Below are 20900 nucleotides of genomic sequence, written 5' to 3'. Positions count from 1 at the left end.
CACTGAACCATTTAGTAAAGGGGAGAACTGTCACAGCATGCTTCTCCCCCAGGACAGTTCTGTAGCTGCACCACCATCAGTTATTACCTCTCCAGCATTGGTATGGACTTGAAATGTTCCCAGCCCTGCAAAACAAAACAAAACAAAATAAAACAAAAAACTTGCCTTGTATTTGTTCACCGTCTCTGCAGGTCATTCACGACCATCCTTAAAAAAAGAAACTTATTTCCATATGACGTCTCATACATTTGTGCAAATAGGGCCTTAGAATGCTAATGAAAGGCTATTTCCAAGAGTATTCTTCATGTATCTGTGTTTAAAATGGTTGTTGAAAGTGTATTGTGCTAGCTGGATCATGGAGGTTCGGTTATCCTCATTATTCTCCATTGTCGGCCGCATTTGATGTGGTCGACCACGGATTGTTAGCCCACCACCTCGCTGGAGCTGGGATTAGGGGGACAGCCTTGCAGCGGCTGCTCTCTTTCCAACACTGGACACAGAGGGTGGCAGTGGGGGAAGAGTTGTCTGGCCCCTTTGCACTCCACTGTGGGGTGCCGCAGGGGGTGATACTCCTCCCCACGCTTTTCAACATCTATATGCACCCTCTGGCATTGCTGGTCCGGCATTTGGGGCTGGGTTGTAATCAGTACATTGAAGACACCTAGCTCTATCTCCTGATGGATGGCCAGTTGGACCCCCCCATCCCCAAAACATTTGCCAGTTGTTTGAAAGCAGTGTCTGGATGGCTCAGGCAGAGTCGCCTGAAACGCAACCCCTACAAAACAAAGGTAGAAGAGGGTAGAAGAGGGCAGGATCAGGAAGCTTGCCTCCCCTGCCTGGATGGGGTGTAGCTTGTGGCTGTGCCTGCGGCCAGGAATTTGGGGGTGATCTTTGATGCCTCCTTGTATATGGAGGCTCAGATCACAAAGGTAGCCCGCACGGTGTTTTACCATCTGCACTAAACTATGCTACTAGCACCCTACCTGTCCCCAGAACACTTGGCCACAGTCACCCATGCAACTGTCACTTCCAGATTAGACTTCTGTAACTTGCCCTATGTGGGCCTTCCCTTGTCTCTGACCCGGAATTTGCAGTAGGTGCAGAATGCGGCTGCTAGGGTCCTCATGATATCACCTTGGAGGGAACATGTCCAGTCTCTACTGAGGAAGCTGCACTGGTTACCAATTAGTTTCCGGTGCTATGGCTGTCACCTTCTCCCAAATCACTGGCCAAGTTTGCAGCCAGGGCAGAATTGCCCGTACATGAGTAGCTGTTGGGCTGCCTCATAATGTTAATAAGCTTGTGTTGTAAATCAGCCATTTAAATAAACTAGCCAAACCCATATATGATAGTATCTGAATTCATTCAGGGAGAAGCCTGGGATAAAAAGTCACCAGTCATCAATGAATGTTCTCAGGCTACGATCATATTTCCAATAGCCAGGGCCCCTACCGAAGGGGTAGTCAACCTGCGGTCCTCCAGATGTCAATGGACTACAATTCCCATGAGCCCCTGCCAGCGTTTGCTGGCAGGGGCTCATGGGAATTGTAGTCCATTGACATCTGGAGGACCGCAGGTTGACTACCCCTGCCCTAGGGCATCAGATCCCAGCAGGCAAGGCTTTATCTTCTGACTGTGTATCTAAGGCAGGCCTTGAATCTTCAGGAACTGCTGTAATATCTCTGTTCTAAAGATCAAAACAGATGAAAACTGCAATTGAAGGCAATTTAGGTGCAATCCTTCTGCCCCCGGCAATCTGCCAATGTCTCAATTGAAGCAGCCAAGCTTTGTCCACTGGGGCAGGTTAACCTTGCTTTTGTTCATTGCTTTCTACCACTACTGTCTAGGACACAGTTTTTATGAACACAGCACCCTCATCTCTCCTTTGTTTTCAGAGTAAAGATGAAAATAGGGAAACAAAGCACGAGTATGAAGAAGCAGAGTGTCTTCTGTGGAGTGTGCTGCATTTCTGTGGATTTTTTTTCTTACAGAAGACAAACTTTTCTAAAATCTGCTGCCAGATGTGTTAACAATGGGACAGGATGAGTGTGAACCGAGAAATTGTTTCACTAACATTCTTCAACTGGTGATTAGGATCTGGAAAAGGAGATTTCTGGGTATGGGGTGGGCATGAACTGGCTCACAAACTGAAGCTTGTGATTTTTTTTGGCCGGTTTGTGCTTTTGGAAGTCCCGTTTGTAACAGGTCAACAGGATCGAACTTTCTCTCTTCCTCAGAAAGCACTTTCCTGGGGCACCTTCTTTGGGCGACAGTAATTCAAGTCACATAAATCCCATTGTCACCAGCTTGAGATCCCCTGTAAGTCTGGTGCCTCTGTGGGACTGTTCTACTGGGTCACAAACCTCACAAATTGGTTTGCTTAACACCTAAAAAATTGTAATGGTCTGTAGTTCTACTCCACAAACCAGGAGCTGAACTGCATTTTCCTGGTTCATGCCAACCCTTCAAGAAGTTTCATTTATATCATTTTTATGGAAGTGTTCCTTCGGTAGGACATTTCATTCATTGTGTTGTTCTGCTTCCCAACGGATTACTACCCAATAGCTACTGTGATTTACTGAGCACCTTATGTAATATCTCAACACACAAAGAGTGGATATGATAGCTACATGCAGTTAACAATCATAAATTCCAAGCCTACTCTAGTACATATTTCAACATTCAAATAGTATAATGAATGCATTTTTTGAAGATTGGAATGCAGATAAGTTACCTGAAATCATTCTACAATAACACTGTGACATTTGAAGGGGAGTTCCCCAAAGGCATCCTTCAATATTTGGGTGTGTGGCTGTAGCTTAATGGTAGAGAATCTGGCTTTGCATGCAAAAGGTCCCAGGTTCAATCCCTAGCATCTCCAATTTAAAAAGGATCAGGTTGTAAGCTATGCGAAAGAGCTCTGGCTTGGAGAATCACTTCCCGTCAGAGTCGACAATGCCAACATTGATAGACTAATGGTCTGACTCAGTATAACACAGTATGAGACTTGGGGAGCAGTCTGGGTTATCTTGACCTCTGGCAAACTGACCATCCTGTCAGAAAGACCCAAGATCCTTCAGCAGACATTGTCTCATGACGGGGATGTGGAAACATACCTTTTTTTCTGGGAAAACTGCTGACTGTTTCCCCCCCCCCCTGTTCTCTAGAAGAAGGAAGGGGATGCTGACCCAACTGCTTGCCTTCCTTCAAGTGCATATGGATTTAGCTAGGAGACAAAGGGGGTGGGGTATCAGTGATGTGGGAGGTCTGAAATGCTACATCATCTCCAGGAAGTAACTTCTGGAGCTTCTACAGGTTATGTTTCTTTGATTAAGCTTAACCTGGTCATAATGGGTAGGAACACAAAGGTGCTGAGAACCACTTGAAACAGGAAGAAATTCTTTTTTGTGTGTGGGATCCATGAGAGTAGGCAGGCCTATGATGTCTCAGGACTGAAGCCGGTAGCCATTGGACATGTGCTATCTGGTGGAGATATGTAACCCATTGAGGTAATGGACAAGCAATGAACTTTGCAATTTCTTAACATAACGGAGCCTGCTTTCCATTTTAACATCTGGTAGGACAAAAGAGCTTCTTGTGGCGCAGAGTGGTAAGGCAGCAACATGCTGTCTGAAAGCTCTGTCCATGAGGTTGGGAGTTCTATCCCAGCAGCCGGCTCAAGGTTGACTCAGCCTTCCATCCTTCCAAAGTCAGTAAAATGGGTACCCAGCTTGCTGGGGGGTAAACGGTAATGACTGGGGAAGGCACTGGCAAACCACCCCGTATTGAGTCTGCCATGAAAACGCTAGAGGCCGTCACCCCAAGGGTCAGACATGACCCGGTGCTTGCACAGGGGATACCTTTACCTTTACCTTTTATTGTGGAACTATGTTTGTTTAGTGTTTCAAATGTAGAGAGATTAAAAACTGTAAAATATTTGGATGAAAAATACCATAATCCTGAGAGAAGATTCCTGTGGTAAATAAAGGAAAACTCATATTTCTCTCTCACAATCTCTCTTTCTGATTCTTTTCTGTTTTCCTATCAAGAACTAAGACTGATCTGAAAAGCAACCCAAGGGAGCTTGCTTTGAATAAACACAGCAAGGATTTTGGAACAAGCCATTTGGTTGTATCTTTAAAAGGGGGTGAGGTATTTGACTTCCTTATACCACTTGATATAATTGCTTCAGCCCTTCAAAACGGAGGAACAGAGGGGAAAAAGAAAAGGCAAAATAGTGCCAATCCTTAACTACTGATAGTTAAATATCCTGTTTTTTTATCACCTGGGTGTGGAACGCAAAGAACAAAGAGACTCTGACAAATTGGGGCTCATCTTTTTTCCATTTCCAAATGAGTCAACATATCCAGACAAACCACCAGAACAAGCTTCCCACCTTATATCTGGGTGGGGGAGGGCTTTGTAGAGGACATCTCCATATGAATATCGCAGCCTGAAACTGAGTTAAGGAGTGATATCTGGCAATGTATACCTCCCCCCCATCTTTTCATATATTTGATTTTGGGCGCCAACCACATGTAATGGGAGTGCATATTATCCACAAATGTTCTGATATTGGCAGTTGCCATTTTGCGCAAATAGGAAACAATCGCATATTCTCCTTTTGTGTATAAGTTTGATGCAAACAAACCTGTCTCTTCAAAAATCTGGTGTTCTCCCCTCATGTAATAGAGCCATGTATGCATGGAAAATGTGCTTCAAAATGGTGTCATTCAAAATGGTGTCAATATGTATAAGCAGGGCCACAGGTCACCCATGATCTCATTCTGTTGAGTTGGATCACCAATAATGGTAATTCTAGATACTGTTTCTAGGTTTTAAATTGTTTTTAATGTTATTGTTAATTTTTAATCTGTTGTTTTAATGGTTTGCAATTTGTAATTATGGGTGTACACCACCCTCAGCCAATCCTGGGAAGACAGTATAGAAATCTAATTAATAACAAGAAGAAGAGCAACTTGAACAAGGCTACTGACTTGAATTATTTCTGTCCAGTACAGTTGCCAGGTCCAGGTTGGGAAATCCATGGAGATTTGGGGAGTATAGCTTGAAGAGTATATGGTTGGGGGAGGGAAGGATCCTGAATGGGGTATAATACCAGAGAGTCTAGTTGTAATCCCAGGAGATCTCCAGGAGATTAGCAACCCAGTTGAAGCTATGTTAAGGACTCCAGGGTATGGTTCACACTTTTTACCATTGAAAGTTGGCATATCATGCCTCTGGATTCAATTATATTGGAAAAGAGTAGGAAGCCTCCTATAGGAACAGTGCTTAGCTGTAGGGGTATGTCTTTGTGAATGTGCCTGATCAAAATACAAGCTTATTGTTCCCTGTCAATTTAACCTCAAAAGGCAAATTTCCCTCCAACTTTCTGATCCAAATGGACTAGGCCAGATCTGGCTGGTTTCTTCCGCGTGGTGTTGCTGCAATATCTGCTGCTCTATTTTGCTTGCTGTTTCAATTTTCCCATGCTATTTCTCCCCCCCCCCCTTTTTCAATTTCCCTGGGAAGGGAGGGAGAAAAACAGCAGAGGAGGACTCTGCAAATATGTGCCTGACAGGCTTGCCATTCAACCATTAGATTTTGCCCATGTTTGCGAATAATCTGTGATTCACCTTTTGCCAATTCTGTTGGAAAAATAAAACACTTATCCCCAAAGGTCCTTTACATCAGGCAGCGAGAAAGGCAAATGAAAACCGTAGATGAAAACAATCCCTGTACCTGTTCTGCTTGTAAGCATTTTAGGTCTGTAAAACAAAACAATTTCTCCTTTTCTGTCTGCTGTTGACTAACACTCTTGAGGCCTGGTTCTCACTGAAATGATAAACCTAAACCTGGGCTGTACCAGACTTAGGGTTGCCAGCTCTAGAACAGGAAATTCCTGGATATTTGGGATATTTGTTGCAATGTTCTATGAAATTACCCCACAATGTTATATGTAAACCGGCCAGAGCCATATGGAACAGCGGTATAAAAATCTAAAGGAATAATAAATAATAACGTGAAGAAGGCACTAGGGATGTGGTCTGGGAGCCAAGGGAGCGGCAGCCTGAAAAAGTTTGGGAGCCACTACTCTAACTCATCCATTTTCTCCATTGCCTACCCCTTGGGTGTAAGCTCTTCTACTCAGTGTAAGCTCTTCTGAGCAGACCTGATTTTGAGTATATCTGCATAGAATTGTTCCCACAGGAGAAATAATAAAAGGCCTTTAAAACCAACAAAGGAAGATAGCTGTGACTCATTAAAACTTAAACTGGAATAAATCTTGTTTGTTTTTAAGGTGTCCCTGGTCCCTTGTTTTATTCTGCTGCAGAAGACTAAAGGCTCAAGTACTCATTACATTATCCATGTAAAAGGTAAAGGTATCCCTGTGCAAGCACTGGATCATGTCTGACCCTTGGGGTGACGCCCTCTAGCGTTTTCATGGCGGACTCAATGCAGGGTCGTTACCGTCCCCAGTCGTTACCGTTTTACCCCCAGCAAGCTGGGTACTCATTTTACCGACCTCGGAAGGATGGAAGGCTGAGTCAACCTTGAGCTGGCTGCTGGGATCGAACTCCTAGCCTCATAGTCAGAGCTTCAGACAGCATGTCAACTGCCTTACCACCCTGCACCACAAGTGGCTCTTTTATTCTCCATGTAGTAGCTGCAAAATAATATTAATAATAATTAAAAAATGGCATTTTAAAAGTCCTCAGGGATCAGCTCAGGATCATGAGGTGGTTCGGCCTTTCCCTTGCTTTGTTTTCCTGAACTGATGCATCCTTGGGGAGATTATTTTCCCCGTTTTGAAGGTAACTATGAAGTATTGTGATGTCATTCCCTATTGTTGGTATGTGACTGCAAGGAAAGCAAATTGGATCTGGGTTTCCCAAACCTAACTCGTTTAGAGCTGTCAAGCCTCCCACTATGGCAAGAGACATCTCATGGCCAATCCTTGCTGCCCACTTCTGTTCTGTCAGCCAGTGCAAGAAACATAAACTAAACATTGCTGTTGGCCCAAGGGATTACATCACTTCCAGGTAGAACCCAAAGTGACATCATACCTCTCTAGGAATCCTAGAGAAGTATCAGATTCCTAAAGATGCATGAGGTCACATCTGTGTTTTCTAAAAAGGTCACATGACACCATTGTATTGATGACGACCCCCAATGTCCCTCTTCCAGATGGCTGCCAGCTGCCAGCCATTGGTTAGCAACCTTCCCACATTATGAAAGATATAGCTTGGCCGTAACATAGCTAACCATCTGGAATTATTGTTCCTGTCATAGTAGTTGTCCTGTCCTGGGAAATACATGATACTTCCAAAAGCATAGCTCCAGAATCAAAAATAGACCTGTTTGCAAATCTAACACTTGAGTCTTTGAAAATAGCTGAATCTCACATAGAATCTCTGATCGGAAGCTACAGCATAGCTTCCTCCCCCTTCACTCCTCAACCTCAATACTGTGTATGCTAGACATAGATCTGCAGAGTGTGAGACAAGACAGGAACAGTACAAAGAAAACTATTTTGCCCATAGGATCTGCAAGCTAAAGGCATGTTCTGGCAAAGAACAGTTAACTTTAAGGATGCCTTAGGATGTGGTGAACATTGGTTCCGTTCAGAATGCAGGCAGAGATCTGAACATTCTTTAAATGAGCTAATTGAGTCAGAAAAGTTATTACTTAAATCTCCTGAGCATGCTAATGGGAGGCTGATGGAGTTTAAAAGCATATCGTATTTCTAAGGAGGGTGATACAGGACTACATTTCAAAACGGAGGAAATGTGTTCTGATCCTATTTTTAGCTGTTTGATTACTTTGCAAAGAGGCTGGGTGGATTTAAAACATTTTGTGGGCCTTGGAGATATCTCATGTGACTATTTCAGAGTGACCATGATCATGGCAACCAGCATTAGAGCTTATTAGATGATTTCTTTGCCCAGATGCTCTTAAGTTTCTTTGTTCAGATGCCACCTGTTTTTAATCAATTTGCATGCCAGTGGGTGGGAAAAATTCAATTATCCTGTTCTCTTGATGGTATATAGGGGTATGCTTTCAGATACACCCATGGAAAAAATAAACTTGAAAAATACCTTACTGGTATTTTTCAGGTATATTTCAAAAACCCAAATATAAATTGGATTTTTCAATGCCCCCCTAAATCCCAGATACATATAGAGTCTTCTGGAGACCAAAAGCCAATATTGCAGGCTCCCAGGGATAGTTTTTTCTTTTCTTTTTTATTCTGTGTCTCAGGGCTTCTATGGGCTTCCCTGCTGCTCTTGTCAATTTCAAACTAGTCTTGTCAGCTTTAAAAGGTTTCTTTTTTCCCTTTGCTAGCATTCCTTTGTGTTTCCATTTTCTTGTACAGACCTTGCAAAGTTCCCTCCCCTCTTGCTTGGATTTGTTCTGACTTTGTGCTTTAAGATCAGTTCTTTTAAGCTCGCAATGCCTGTGGCACTGGGTTCTGCTGGGCACACTGTACCTGGTTGTGCTTGGCTTGGAAAAATGCCTCCCTCCTCAGTGTTCACTGCAGAGATTCTCTTTTCTTAAATTTCAAATTTGGTTCTGTTTGACGTCGCACATTGGTATGTGGTTCTACTGGGATTATTGAACTCTGCAGTGGTTTTGTTGAACTTGCTTTCTCTCAGCGATTTCTACACACAGGCATGACTTTTTGCCCTGGAAGAAACTTTCAGAGAGTTTTTTTGTCTCCTCCCTGAATAGAAAATAACAGAGGACATCTGAACTCACCTAATTAAGGGGCTCATAAAATTGGATCCCCTGATCCAATCAACTTAAAACTTGGGTGTTATTTCAAGGACAGGCACCAGTAGCTCTAGTGCAAATTTAGTGCCTGTACCCATAGAATCACCTCCCACAGCACACAGGAAACTTTTAAAACCATGGTACTCCCCCCCATCATTTTCCATAGATCCTAAAAATTCAGAAATCCACCCCCCCAAAAAATCTGAATACCATACATATTTGGAATTCAGGAATATTGGGAATACTGATATTCTTCAGGTCTAATATATTGCCCCCTAAAAACTTTTTTTTGTCATATAGAGAAGGGCTGACATGGTGTTTTTGTTGGGTGCAAAAACTAAAATTGAAATTTGAAAACAATTCCAGAGAAAGTTGTTTGGCTTGCAGTATCTCTACCCATTGGTTTACATTAGCACACAAAGTCTATTTGTAAAAGATAGCAGACATCAATTTTTCAAAGCCCATTATATGACCACTAAGACACCAGCATGGGACAAGATAGAGCTAACAAGGGGCAATGATGACAGAATAAAACACAACAGAATACAGTAACTCCAAAAACAAGGAAGCAGTTAAACTAACACAATAACAACTATCCTGGATTGACACTGCAGTCATAGACAGTTATATACTCTTCTAATTCCACTGAAGGCAGTGGCCTTTGAGGGGTGTAACTTTGCTTAGGGCTGCACTGTATAAATCAGTTCATTATAAAAAGGCCACACACAAACACAAGAATAAGTAGATATGTAAGACAATGCCAGACATGGTTCCTGAGCAGGAAATTCCACAGCGTTGATGCCATCACCCAAAAAGGCTCTTTCAGAAGTAGTCACCCCTAAAACCACCAGTGATGATGACACAGAAGGCATAGTTGCACTATGTGAACTCATCATCTGGGTAAACATATGCTGCTAAACTATTATGCACAAGAAAAAAAAACCAAGCTATATATCCACAAGTGTAAAAGGTTATTGAATGGCTTTGTAGAAGGTATTTTAGAAATGCTTCCTAGTATCTGTTTCTGGGTTTTCTACATGCAAAAATATACATCCCACCTTTCCCCATAAAAATCAGTTTAGGGATGTGTGAATCAAACATTGTTTTTATTTCATAATTTTGTTTGTTAATTTCTTTCATTTTTATGAGTGCCAGCTTGGTGTAGTGGTCAGGAGTGTGGACTTCTAATCTGGTAAAATGGGTTTGATTCCACGCTCCCCCACATGCAGCCAGCTGGATGACTTAGCACTGATAAAACTGTTCTGACCGAGCAGTGATATCAGGGCTCTCTCAGCCTCACCTACCTCACAGGGTGTCTGTTGTGGGGAGAGGAAAGGGGAGGCGACTGTAAACCGCTTTGAGACTACTCCTGATAGAGGTAAGTGGCATATAAGAACCACCACCACCACCACCACCACCAACAACAACAACAATAATAATAATAATAATTATTATTATTATTTACGGTACCAACAGGGCAGCTCAAAAGATGTTGAAAATGCATTATTTTTAACGGAGACTCTGACAGCATACAAAGAAAATGGTGGTGGAATAAAGATTTGTGGCTTTCTGTATTACAAGGGAGGGGGGATGAAATGCAGGTATTCAGATCAATTCAGAAGGCTTTCAAAATTTGGTCTAGCCCCTAATTCAAATGACCATTTACTGGGCAGGATAAAATCATAGTGGGTGGGCAGGATGTAAACCACAGTACAATATTGTCTGTAACATCTGTCCACTATAGGAAAACATGTATGTCGAGTCAATTCTTTGCAGAAATCTCATGTAAAGTGTATTGAAATTGAATTAAATGGAGTTTAAACCCCTATTTTATAACAAATATGAAATTATAAAGAGCATCTGCATTTTTTTCTTTATTGCCATTCAATTTGCAGGAATGTCACAAACCAATTAGAATTAATTAAATTTCTGGCTTGATTGATTTTTTTTCCTTTTAAATCTTGAATTTGAGCACTTCAGTTGGTGTTTATGGCTTCCCTCAGGAAATAGCAAAAACAGCTGAGGAATCAAGAAACTAAAAGAAATCTCCGCTATCAATAACTAAGCTAGGATACGGCATACTTCTAGATTCTACTTCATAAAATATTGAATGTGGAAAGAGCATACATTTGGAATGGTTTAACATTCCTGTCAAGATAAGGCTAGAAGATAATGAGTACCTCGATAACTTGGACATCACGGCCATGAAATATATAACAAATATAGCATCCTCTGAATGGACCATATATCACAAAATATTGGAAGACAGTTTTAGTCTGCTGGGCAATCTGCTTTTCATTTCAAGTGTATCGCCAATATAAGTGATAATATATCTGGCTATTACTCATGTGGGCGAGAATAACAAATATAGTGCAATAGTGCAATCCATGGGGGAAAAGAACATTAGGGCCCACATCCATGAAGGAAGCTGAGTGTTTTATTCTCTGTTTGCATTTTCCTCTGTACCAAGAACTGCTGCCAGACATGGTACAATACATGTAATGACTGAGTTGTGCGCAGTGTATAGGCCCAGTTTGTAAACTGCACATTTCTGTAATGATATAGAAACCCTTATGTGTCTATCATAGTGTATTAGTGATGAATTTGATACTGCCACATGTTAATGTTGACAACATCAGGGAAGAAAAATAGAAACACAGAGACTAGAAAAATAGAAACTCAAGACACCTTTACTGGCATAGCTTTAAGTGTTCTCAAGGATCATCTAATTCAGCCTCCTGCATAATTCAAGAAATTAACAACTGCCTCTCCCCCACTCCCCAGTGAACCCTGCTGTGTGTCCAGAGGAAGGCACCCCCCCCAAGCCCTGGCCAATGTGGCCTGGAGGAAATTCTGAGAGGTTATGATGTTTATTTATTGGAGGAACAGAAAGGTAATTTGTTTGATTTGCGAATGTTCTTGTAACAGATGTTACAGGAGAGTTGGAAGCAGTACCCACTGAAGTGAAATGAAGAGGCTGGGCTCAGGGAAGCAAATGTATCCCACTAGCTTTGCTGAAAACCTTCACTTGTGATTTCTGTGAGGCAGAAAAGTAATTATTAAAACATCAAAGTGGGGCCAGCCACTCCCCTATAGAATTATTACAAGGACTAGATATTATGCCCGCTGTACAAAAAATACAGCAGGCGCTAGCAGGGTGGGTGGATGGATAGAAGAAAGGAAGAAACGAAGAAGAAGAAGAGGAAGAAGAAGAAGAAGAAGAAGAGTTGGTTCTTATAAGCCGCTTTCCCCTACCTGAAGGAGGCTCAAAGCAGCTTACAGTCGCCTTCCCATTCCTCTCCCCACAACAGACACCCTGTGAGGTGGGTGAGGCTGAGAGAGCTCTGATATCACTGCCTGGTCAGAACAGCTTTATCAGTGCCGTGGCGAGCCCAAGGTCACCCAGCTGGTTGCATGTGGGGGAGCGCAGAATTGAACCTGGCATGCCAGATTAGAAGTCCGCACTCCTAACCACTACACCAAACTGGCTCTCGAAGGAAGAAAGAAAGAAAGAAAGAAAGAAAGAAAGAAAGAAAGAAAGAAAGAAAGAAAGAAAGAAAGAAAGAAAGAAAGAGGCAGAGAGAGAGAAACTGAGGAAGGAAGGAAGGAAGGAAGGAAGGAAGGAAGGAAGGAAGGAAGGAAGGAGAAATTGAAGTCTGGAAGGAAGGAAGGAAGGAAGGAAGGAAGGAAGGTAGGTGTTCAGTTGCGGGCCAGGGGGGGAAGGAGGGAGGGGGGGATGCAAAGGGTCCACTGGCCAGCCCGAGGCCCCCCCCCATGGCTGCATGGCAGGTTAGGGTGGGCGGCTGCCTACCTGCCTTGTCGGGAGACAGCCGTGTGATGGCAGTTGTCAGCCAAAGGCTGGTTTGGGGGTGGGTGGTTCGGGAGGTGCTTTGTACCTTCCGACTCATCAGTCCAGGGCAAGGGGCCAATCGTTGCCCCCCCCATCCTTTACTGAGCCCTCCCCCACACCCCTTACTGTTTTATTTATACCGCTCCTGCGGAGCAGTGTAAAGATAAAATGAAGGAGGGTTTATGTACAGCCATGAGTTGGATAAAAAGCAAGAAAACACTTCCATCCTTTAAGCAATGTGCTGTTCATAAAAAAAAATTCTCCCCCATCATCCAAGCAAAACTCACAACAATTCATCTAAGTCCCGGTACACTTGCATAATGAATACATATTTAATTAGTGGGGAAATGACCATTTAAAAACTAACAGGAAGTTGTTGTCTGTATCCTAGCTATTTGTTCAGCCTAGATGGAAGCTTCTAGGGTTGTCATCTCCGGCAGGGGAATTTCTTGGTGATGTTGGTGCCTTGGGAGGGTGGAGTTTTGGGAGAGGAGTAGGGTTACCAATTCCTGCTCAGCCACTGGTATGGGGGGAGGTACAGTGTTCCCAGGTCCAGGTTGGGAAACACATGGAGATGTGGAGATGGACCCTTGGAGAGATGATGACAGACATGGTCCCTGGAGAGGAAATTCCACAGAAACTCAGTGGGTTACAATGGCATAGACTCCTTTCTCCAAAGGATCTGTTTTCTCTAGGGCAACTGATCTCTGTAATTCTGGGGATCCTCAGGTCCCACCTGGAGGCTGACATCTCTAAATAGGAGGGATCTCAATGGAGATCTGATCATAGAGTTCACGCATTAAAGCTGGCAGTTCCTCCTAAGAACTGGTTTTGGAAGTCTGGAGATTAGTTCTAATTGCAGGAGAATCCCAAGGTCTGCTTGAAGGTTGGCAACCCTATTCATTCCTCCGATTTAAATGACGTCCTCAGAAGTTTCCTTTGGAGGTAGGCTTCAAACTTTGCTAAGCGGAGTTGTAGGCCTGTGCTATAAAGAATCAATACTTCAGCTATGTCCTAGAAAATTCATTTATTTTGGATTATGTTTCCTTTACCAGGTTTCATTTAGCTTCTTGAGTGGGGGAAAAATTCACAACAAAGTAGCTGAGAAGAAGAACAAAATCTTTTTGGTTTTAAGAATTTAAAAGCTAAGAGAATATCCCACATGGCAGTGTATCCTATTTTTCAAGTGCTTTGTGGCAGTCCTGCTTTAGGTCAAAGTTCAGAGTTTCCCATTATCCTTCTTCAATGTTATCATAATGGCGGTAAGAAAATATATGGATGAAAAGCTCCCAATATCTATTTTTCCCCTGCTGATAAAAAAATTGTGGCTCCAGGCCAAAAAAAGAAATAAAAGACCATTTGCTCCATCCTTCCATTTTCCTGTCTCCACAGCTATGACCGTTCTCTTGTCCTGAGGTAATCCATTTCCTCATGAAATATAAATGGAAAATAATAGAAACTAAAACAGCTTTGCTGCGACTGTTTTGCCATAGCAATTCAGTGATAAAAGACTATGAAAATTAAGGTTCACCATTATGCTTTCCTTCTTTGTTTAAATGTGTAGTTCACCTCAAGGATTAAAAGTGAAACAATACAGTTCTCTAGGCAGGGTTATGAATTTGATCAGAAATCAAAGTATAGCTTACCCATGAAATCAACTAACTTCTCTATGTATGCTGATAATAATCAAAAACTGCTTCGAACAAGTTTGAGTCTGCCTAAGTTTAGATGCTCATTTCAAACGGAAAAAACGTGCCCCCCATCAAAACCTGAAAGACTAAATAGTTGCTTCATTTTGACTGCACCATTGCCCATATAGTAGACCCACTGAAATCTCTGGAATGAAGATTTCCAGTGGGTGTGAAAAAAAAAGGATTTTGATGTGTGCGTGTGTTTGGGGTGGGGGGAGGGAATAATATTTATTTACTGCCTTTTTATCCTGCCCTACTTATATGGAGCTCAGGTTCTCCCTTCTGACATTTTATCCTCACATCACATCTCTCACCTAACCGCTTACTAGGCTCTGAGCAAATGACTGGCCCCAGGTCACCCAACAAGTTTCACAGTAAGAAGGCTCTTGAACCAGGCTTTCTCTGGGTCTAATCTAGCCCACCCTGGCTGTATACCTCAGCGCCAAAGTGAAGGAGTTAACTGATTGATGGTTTATCAGAAACAATGCTCTCAAGATCAGATTGTGGCCCAAGAATTACACATTCTACCCTTCTGCCTTTTAAAATTTTATAACATCCAGCTTGAGGAAGAGCTCTGATGAGCTCGAAAGCTCACATCACATTTTGTGCCAGTTTGGCTGGTTCTTAAATAAAAGGTATCACGTGGATTTTGGCCTTGGTTTTGGGGCTGTACAACTGTTTCTCCACCCCACAAGCAGACTTTCTATATCCCATTTGATTTATCAGTGCCTGCATATTTACCCACCATGAGATTTTCAGTTTCCAAAGCACCTAGGGGATTTAGCAGATTGCACCAGATGCCATTTCAAGAAAGGCGGCTTTGTCCTACACTACCCGTGTTTCTTTCAGAGGGAAACCTTAGCCAAAGGAGATGCTATCCAGAGTCACCTTTCCAAACAGAAATGATTTGCCTTTTCTATCTCTGTTTCCATATTCACCTCCAGGCTTCCATCCCTCAGAGTTTTCTGCAGCATGGCCTTGGAGGACTGGAAAGTTTAAACACAAGATGGCTTTGTTGTTTGGTTCTATAGAATTAACCCCAAGTCTAAGACTTCATTCTAATTGAACACAGATGCAAAGACAAGCCTCTGGCATGTGTGTGAATAATTTTTGCCCTGCATCAGCAAGAATCAAGGAGTCCAAAATTAGCAACTTTCCTTTAAACCTAAACTGGCAATTTGCCAATAAGATATTCTCTTTGCCTCCCCTCTCGGCCCAATGCTGCCAAAAAGATTACAGGAACATTTTCCTCCCCTTCTCTGCATGCAGTTCCCCTAGATTACCTGTTTGTTTGTTTTTTTTTAAAGAGAGAAAGAAAGAAAGAAAAAGCATCTTAGTGTGTTTGTACTCCCTGCAAAAACTGTGAATTTCAAAGATCAATGTACAGGGAGCTTGTAAATTTGGAATGTTACCGTGAAATCAGACTGTGGCTTCTGTTGTGTCTGCCTTCTGGCTGGCACAGTGACCTAAGCATACTTAAAGAAAGTCAGCATCTGTACTCCAATATTTGCAGAAACCTCCAGTCCTGAAGGCTCTAAAAAGGCATATTGTTTTCCTCTAGCTTCAAGATTCATAGGCCATGGAATAGAAGCCTTCTCTGAAATGACTCTGTTTTCATGGGTCAGTTAAATATCTTAGAAGTGTGAACTCATCCCGATCAAAGTCGTCCCCCCTCCCCCCTGGGTTTTAAAGCTTCACTTTGCAGCAAGTATCAGCTGCCATGCAGACGGACTAGCTGATATTTGGCAATAACCCACAGGGGCTGGGATTTTCAAAGGAAGTTTGCATTTCTTACCCACTCTTTCCTGGGTGTGGAAGTGGTTGTGATATCAGGAGTGCTGCATATTATTGACAATTGTTTGCCAGATGGGAAGAGAAATATGTTGCTCACAAGTTGTTCAGACACATAATCATCTGGACCACCTGCAGAAAGAATTCTGTCTGCATCGCTGTTTTCTTGCTCTAATAAATGGTCAGCTCCACTTGTAATTTTAAATTGTGACTGGTTCTTCTGGCCTCTTACCAGTTCATGACATAGTATTATGATTCTTTTTATGTTACTGGAAGTCGTAACATAAAGCGAGACATATGATGTCATACATTAATCTGCATTAATTTTTTCACAGTACAGAATGCAACCGGAATTAATATATGCAATTGTAAGAACTACTAGCACCTCTAGATGAGGCAGTGCAACTTGCAGTTTCACCACCTCATTGATTTTATAGAATCATAGAGTTGGAAGGCATCTCCGGGGTCACCTAGTCAACCCCCTGCAGAATGCAGGAAGTTACAACTACCTACCCATCCATAGTAATCCCAATTCCATGTTCATATGTTGCTCCCTCAAAAAAAAACCCAGAATCCCTGGTCAGTTTGGTCTGGAGGAAATTCACCATCTGACCCCAAAGTGGCAATCAGCATTTCCCTGGGCATGCAAGAAAGGACCACAAGAGCCAAGCTCAGACACAATCCTTTCTGCCCACCCACTTACAATCTGCCTAAGATCACACAATCAGCATTTCTGTCAAATGGCTATCTAGCCTCTGCTTAAAGACTTCCAAAGAAGGAGAACCCACCACCTCCCGAGGAAGCCTGTTCCATGGAGGAACCACTCCATGGAACCAGGTGGGACAAGAGAAAACAACTCTGCTCTATCCTCTGTGACAGCCCTTCAAGTACCTGAAGATAGCTACCACCTCTTAGCTATCTTCTCTCCAAGTTAAACAAATCAAGCTCCCTCAACCTTTCCTCATACATCTTGGTCTCAATCCGCCTAACAGTAATAGGATTCATGCCACATTTTACCAACTTGTCAACAAGAATATCATGTGGAACCTTATCAAAAGTTTTAGTTAAATTGAATTAAACTAGATACACAGCAAGGTAGTAAATTCTAAAAAAAAGTGAGATATTTAGTCTGATAAGGTTAATTATAGTCCTAAGACTGCAAAAACAGTAGTTCTTACAATTGTATATTTTGATTGTGGTTGTATTATTCAACTTCCTGGGAAGCCATCCCCAAACCTTGTCCACAAGTGGACAAACTCATCACCTGCTTCCTTGGATCTTTGTCAAGCACAGACAATTTAAGTGACACATTGTTTTAGGGGCTAGCATGTCAGCCCTAGCCTAAGGTTACGTTTCCCCCAGCATCAATCAGTGTATGTGTGCTCTTTGGGTGCCCTGCATATACCATCTACTTGTTTGTAGATTCTCTTCTCTTTTTCCATGTAGCTCTGGTCACTTTGCTGAATCTGTGGACTACACTCTTCACTTTGCGATAATAACTATAATCCCCATCTTTTTCCCAAGCACTATTTCCTTTCACCCCTGCTTTCCTTAGATCATTATGTGTGTATATTTTTATGTGCTTTCTGTGTGCTGGCTTGTACACTTTTAAAATTCCTCTTAATAAAAACAACTCCCCAGTTTACTTCTAATGGGTATTTTTTAAAGACTTTTTAAAGGGAATATCCCAGTGTATATAGTTGGGGATCCTAGAGTTAATCACCTCTCTCTAAATCTCCAATTAAAATTCTAATTTTCCCAATAAAACTCAGGAGACCTCCAATTTGGATAACATATCTATAATTGTAACTGTACATATTACTTTAAAAACGATTTTTGTGATAGTTTTCATTGTTCTCATATTTTCTCAAGCAGACTTGGATATTTGGGTGTAAAAAGGAAACCCACTTAAATATCTATAAACAAATAACACACATTTTTATCCAGTTTCCAAATCACATAAGAGAAATCTCTTTCCCTTTCCAAAAAGGCTTAATAGAGTCTTGATAATGCAAAACCTAAATAGTCTAGCTTTATTACTGTGATGCATTTATATCCTATGATTCCTCCATCATGGAACAGGCAGCATCTTATAGAGGCATTGACCAGACCTATAACCAGACCTGTAAATAGATGTACTTTGGAAACACATCCTTTCATTAGCTCTTGGTCTATGAAACTATAACATACTGTTTTGTTATAGTCATTTGTCAGTAAACAAAAGGGACTCCGTATTTTCATTTTATAGGCTTTCAATAAAAGTTGGAAGGCTGAAACAATTTGCCTTTGTCCTACATATAATTTTGTGTATTGTAAGGTCAAAGTCATAAATAGAGGTCATAGATTCTCTAAGAAATGGTCCAAGAGTTTTGTTTCCATCAACAACCCAACTAATCTTCCAATGGAGCTTTTTCAGTAGTTGCATTATAGCGTCTTTGCAGTAGTTTGCAGTATTGTGAGTCAGCATAGACAGACTAATTTCAGTTTCAAAAAGCTTTTTCTGACACACATGGGAATGCACTCTTGATGTAGAGTTAGGCAAAAGCTGAGAGTGGTAGCCTCAGATAATACATATTTAGAAGGTAGACTCCAAATCAGATGCTTTAGAAACACTAGTTGGAGCTACACCTAACAGATTTTTCTTTGCCATCCATCAAGCCTTTAGATTTCGATCTTATACAAGAGAGCATTTCACATAATAAATTGATAAATTGTCTGTCATGTGCAGTTAGATATGTGTTGTTTTTACTTTGTTTTTAATATATCATTGGTGCACTTTGTTTAATAAATATTTCTATTGATTTTTTAAATATTGTTTTGCAGCTCAACATTTGGGTTCCTAATTTCAGTTTCAACCAGTTTGCTGCTGTCATTTAGACCCCGTTAGTCCATTTTCTTTACACATTCTGAGGTTTGCCTGGATCTTGTAGGTAAGTTCTTTGATTAACAAATAATTTTTAGACAGCCCTTGTTATTCTGTTCCCAATGCACTACTGATGAAGGAAGGGGCTTTGGTTTTGTGGTAGAGTACTTGCTTTGCATGCTGAATGTCACAGGTTCAACCCCTGGCATCTTCTGCGGAACAGATGTGACAGATGGTGTGAAAGACCTCTGCCCAAGACTCGAGAGAGCTGCTGCCAGTCAGAGCAGACAGGTCTGACGTGGATAGACCAATGGTCTGACTCACTATAACACAGCTGCATGGCACTGCTTCTCAAAAAACCTCTGAAGCACTCTAATATGCATGTGTGGATACTGCAATTAGCAACTAATCAAAGATCAACACCATGAGACCACAGCAAAGGTTTGGAGACTTCCATTGTTCACTGTAATTATTTTTTCCTATTTTCTGAAGAATATTTTAAATAGTTTCCATTCCTTTGGCCCAAAGACTCTATTTTTCATATAGAAGAAGTGAGAAATGCTCATTAGGGATTTTTTAGCTTTTATCTGAAATCTTGAAGAGAGCTGCACGAGAGCTGGGGCAGTGAAGTTCCCAGTGCATAAATGTTCTCAGTCTCATCTACCTCATGGGGTGTCTGTTGTGGGGAGAGGAAAAGCAATTGTAAGCCGCTTTGAGACTCCTTCGGGTAGAGAAAAGTGGCATATAAGAACCAACTCTTCTTCTTCAACTAGTCATGTCAGATTCAAGAGGGGTTCTCTTCCCATTTGCTGACCTCCCTTTGTGTTCACTTCCCACTTTATTGCACACTTTCATTTCCTAAAGCCCCAGGGAGCTGCACATGTAAAGTGGTTCATTGACTCAGTGTGTGTGCACCTGTGAGTATATCTTCCATCCCCCCATTTCCTTAGAGCTGGCTAATTGCTGCAAGTTGGCATCATTGGGCACCAATATTGAACAGCAGAACATGGCACGCTGGGTGAAAAGCATATGACCTTTCCTGATATGCAAAGTGATTACATTGAATGTATGGGGCACAACTCTCAATCGTGTGGAGAAAGCCTTACAACAAGACATAGGCTCTGCATGTATTTTCTATGGAGACATTAGGTGTGGCACTTACAGTCATGATCCCACCCCCTCCCATGCACATTCACTGTGCACACTTGCAATGTTTGAGATGGACTACAATTGGAAACAGAATGGTAGGCTTTGATATTTTGCCCCAATCCCATCCAATCATAGCTTGGCTTCTCTGAGTCTTCCCTGAGCACTATTTACATTCAGACTCTCTCACTTTACCTGTAGCTTATTGAACTATAAGTCTAATGCTGCTTCCTGCCCAGAACAATTTGGATAGCAGAGGCTATGGGAAATAATAAAACAACAACAACCCTGAGGTTGCTCTATTAGAGTTCTTGAGAATATGCCAAGGGCCCCAATGGCAGAGTGATTTTAGACTAGTGATTAACAATGATAAAAAAAGAAGCAGGGTCCTCATGATCAATAATAAAAAGGCCACGATGAGGATAATGTGATGGGTATGTACAGAAACAATGTGGTGGGAGTTATAATATGGAGAGGAATTGGATGGTATTATATGAAAAAATTGGCAGGATCCATCAGTTGCTATATAGGAAAAAAAAAGTTTTATATAATCAGCACCACTATGCATGGAATATATTCTTAAAACCAAGTATTGCTATATAAATTTTGCACAGAATGTCTTATTATAACTACAAGAAATATTTGCTTGAAGCATTCACGTGAAATCCTTCTAACCCACTTGAACCTGGAATTTCTGTAAAATGTCAACTCCCTGAAAACACTGGCTTCATTTTGATGTTTTTATAAAAGTTTCAACATTCAATAATTTCCCTCAGACCTTTAA

This window comes from Paroedura picta, chromosome 9 (genome assembly GCF_049243985.1).
Source record: "Paroedura picta isolate Pp20150507F chromosome 9, Ppicta_v3.0, whole genome shotgun sequence".
NCBI classification, from domain to species: Eukaryota; Metazoa; Chordata; class Lepidosauria; order Squamata; family Gekkonidae; genus Paroedura; species Paroedura picta.
The sequence above is the reverse complement of the archived record's forward strand: the minus strand, read 5'-3'. Positions refer to the sequence as shown.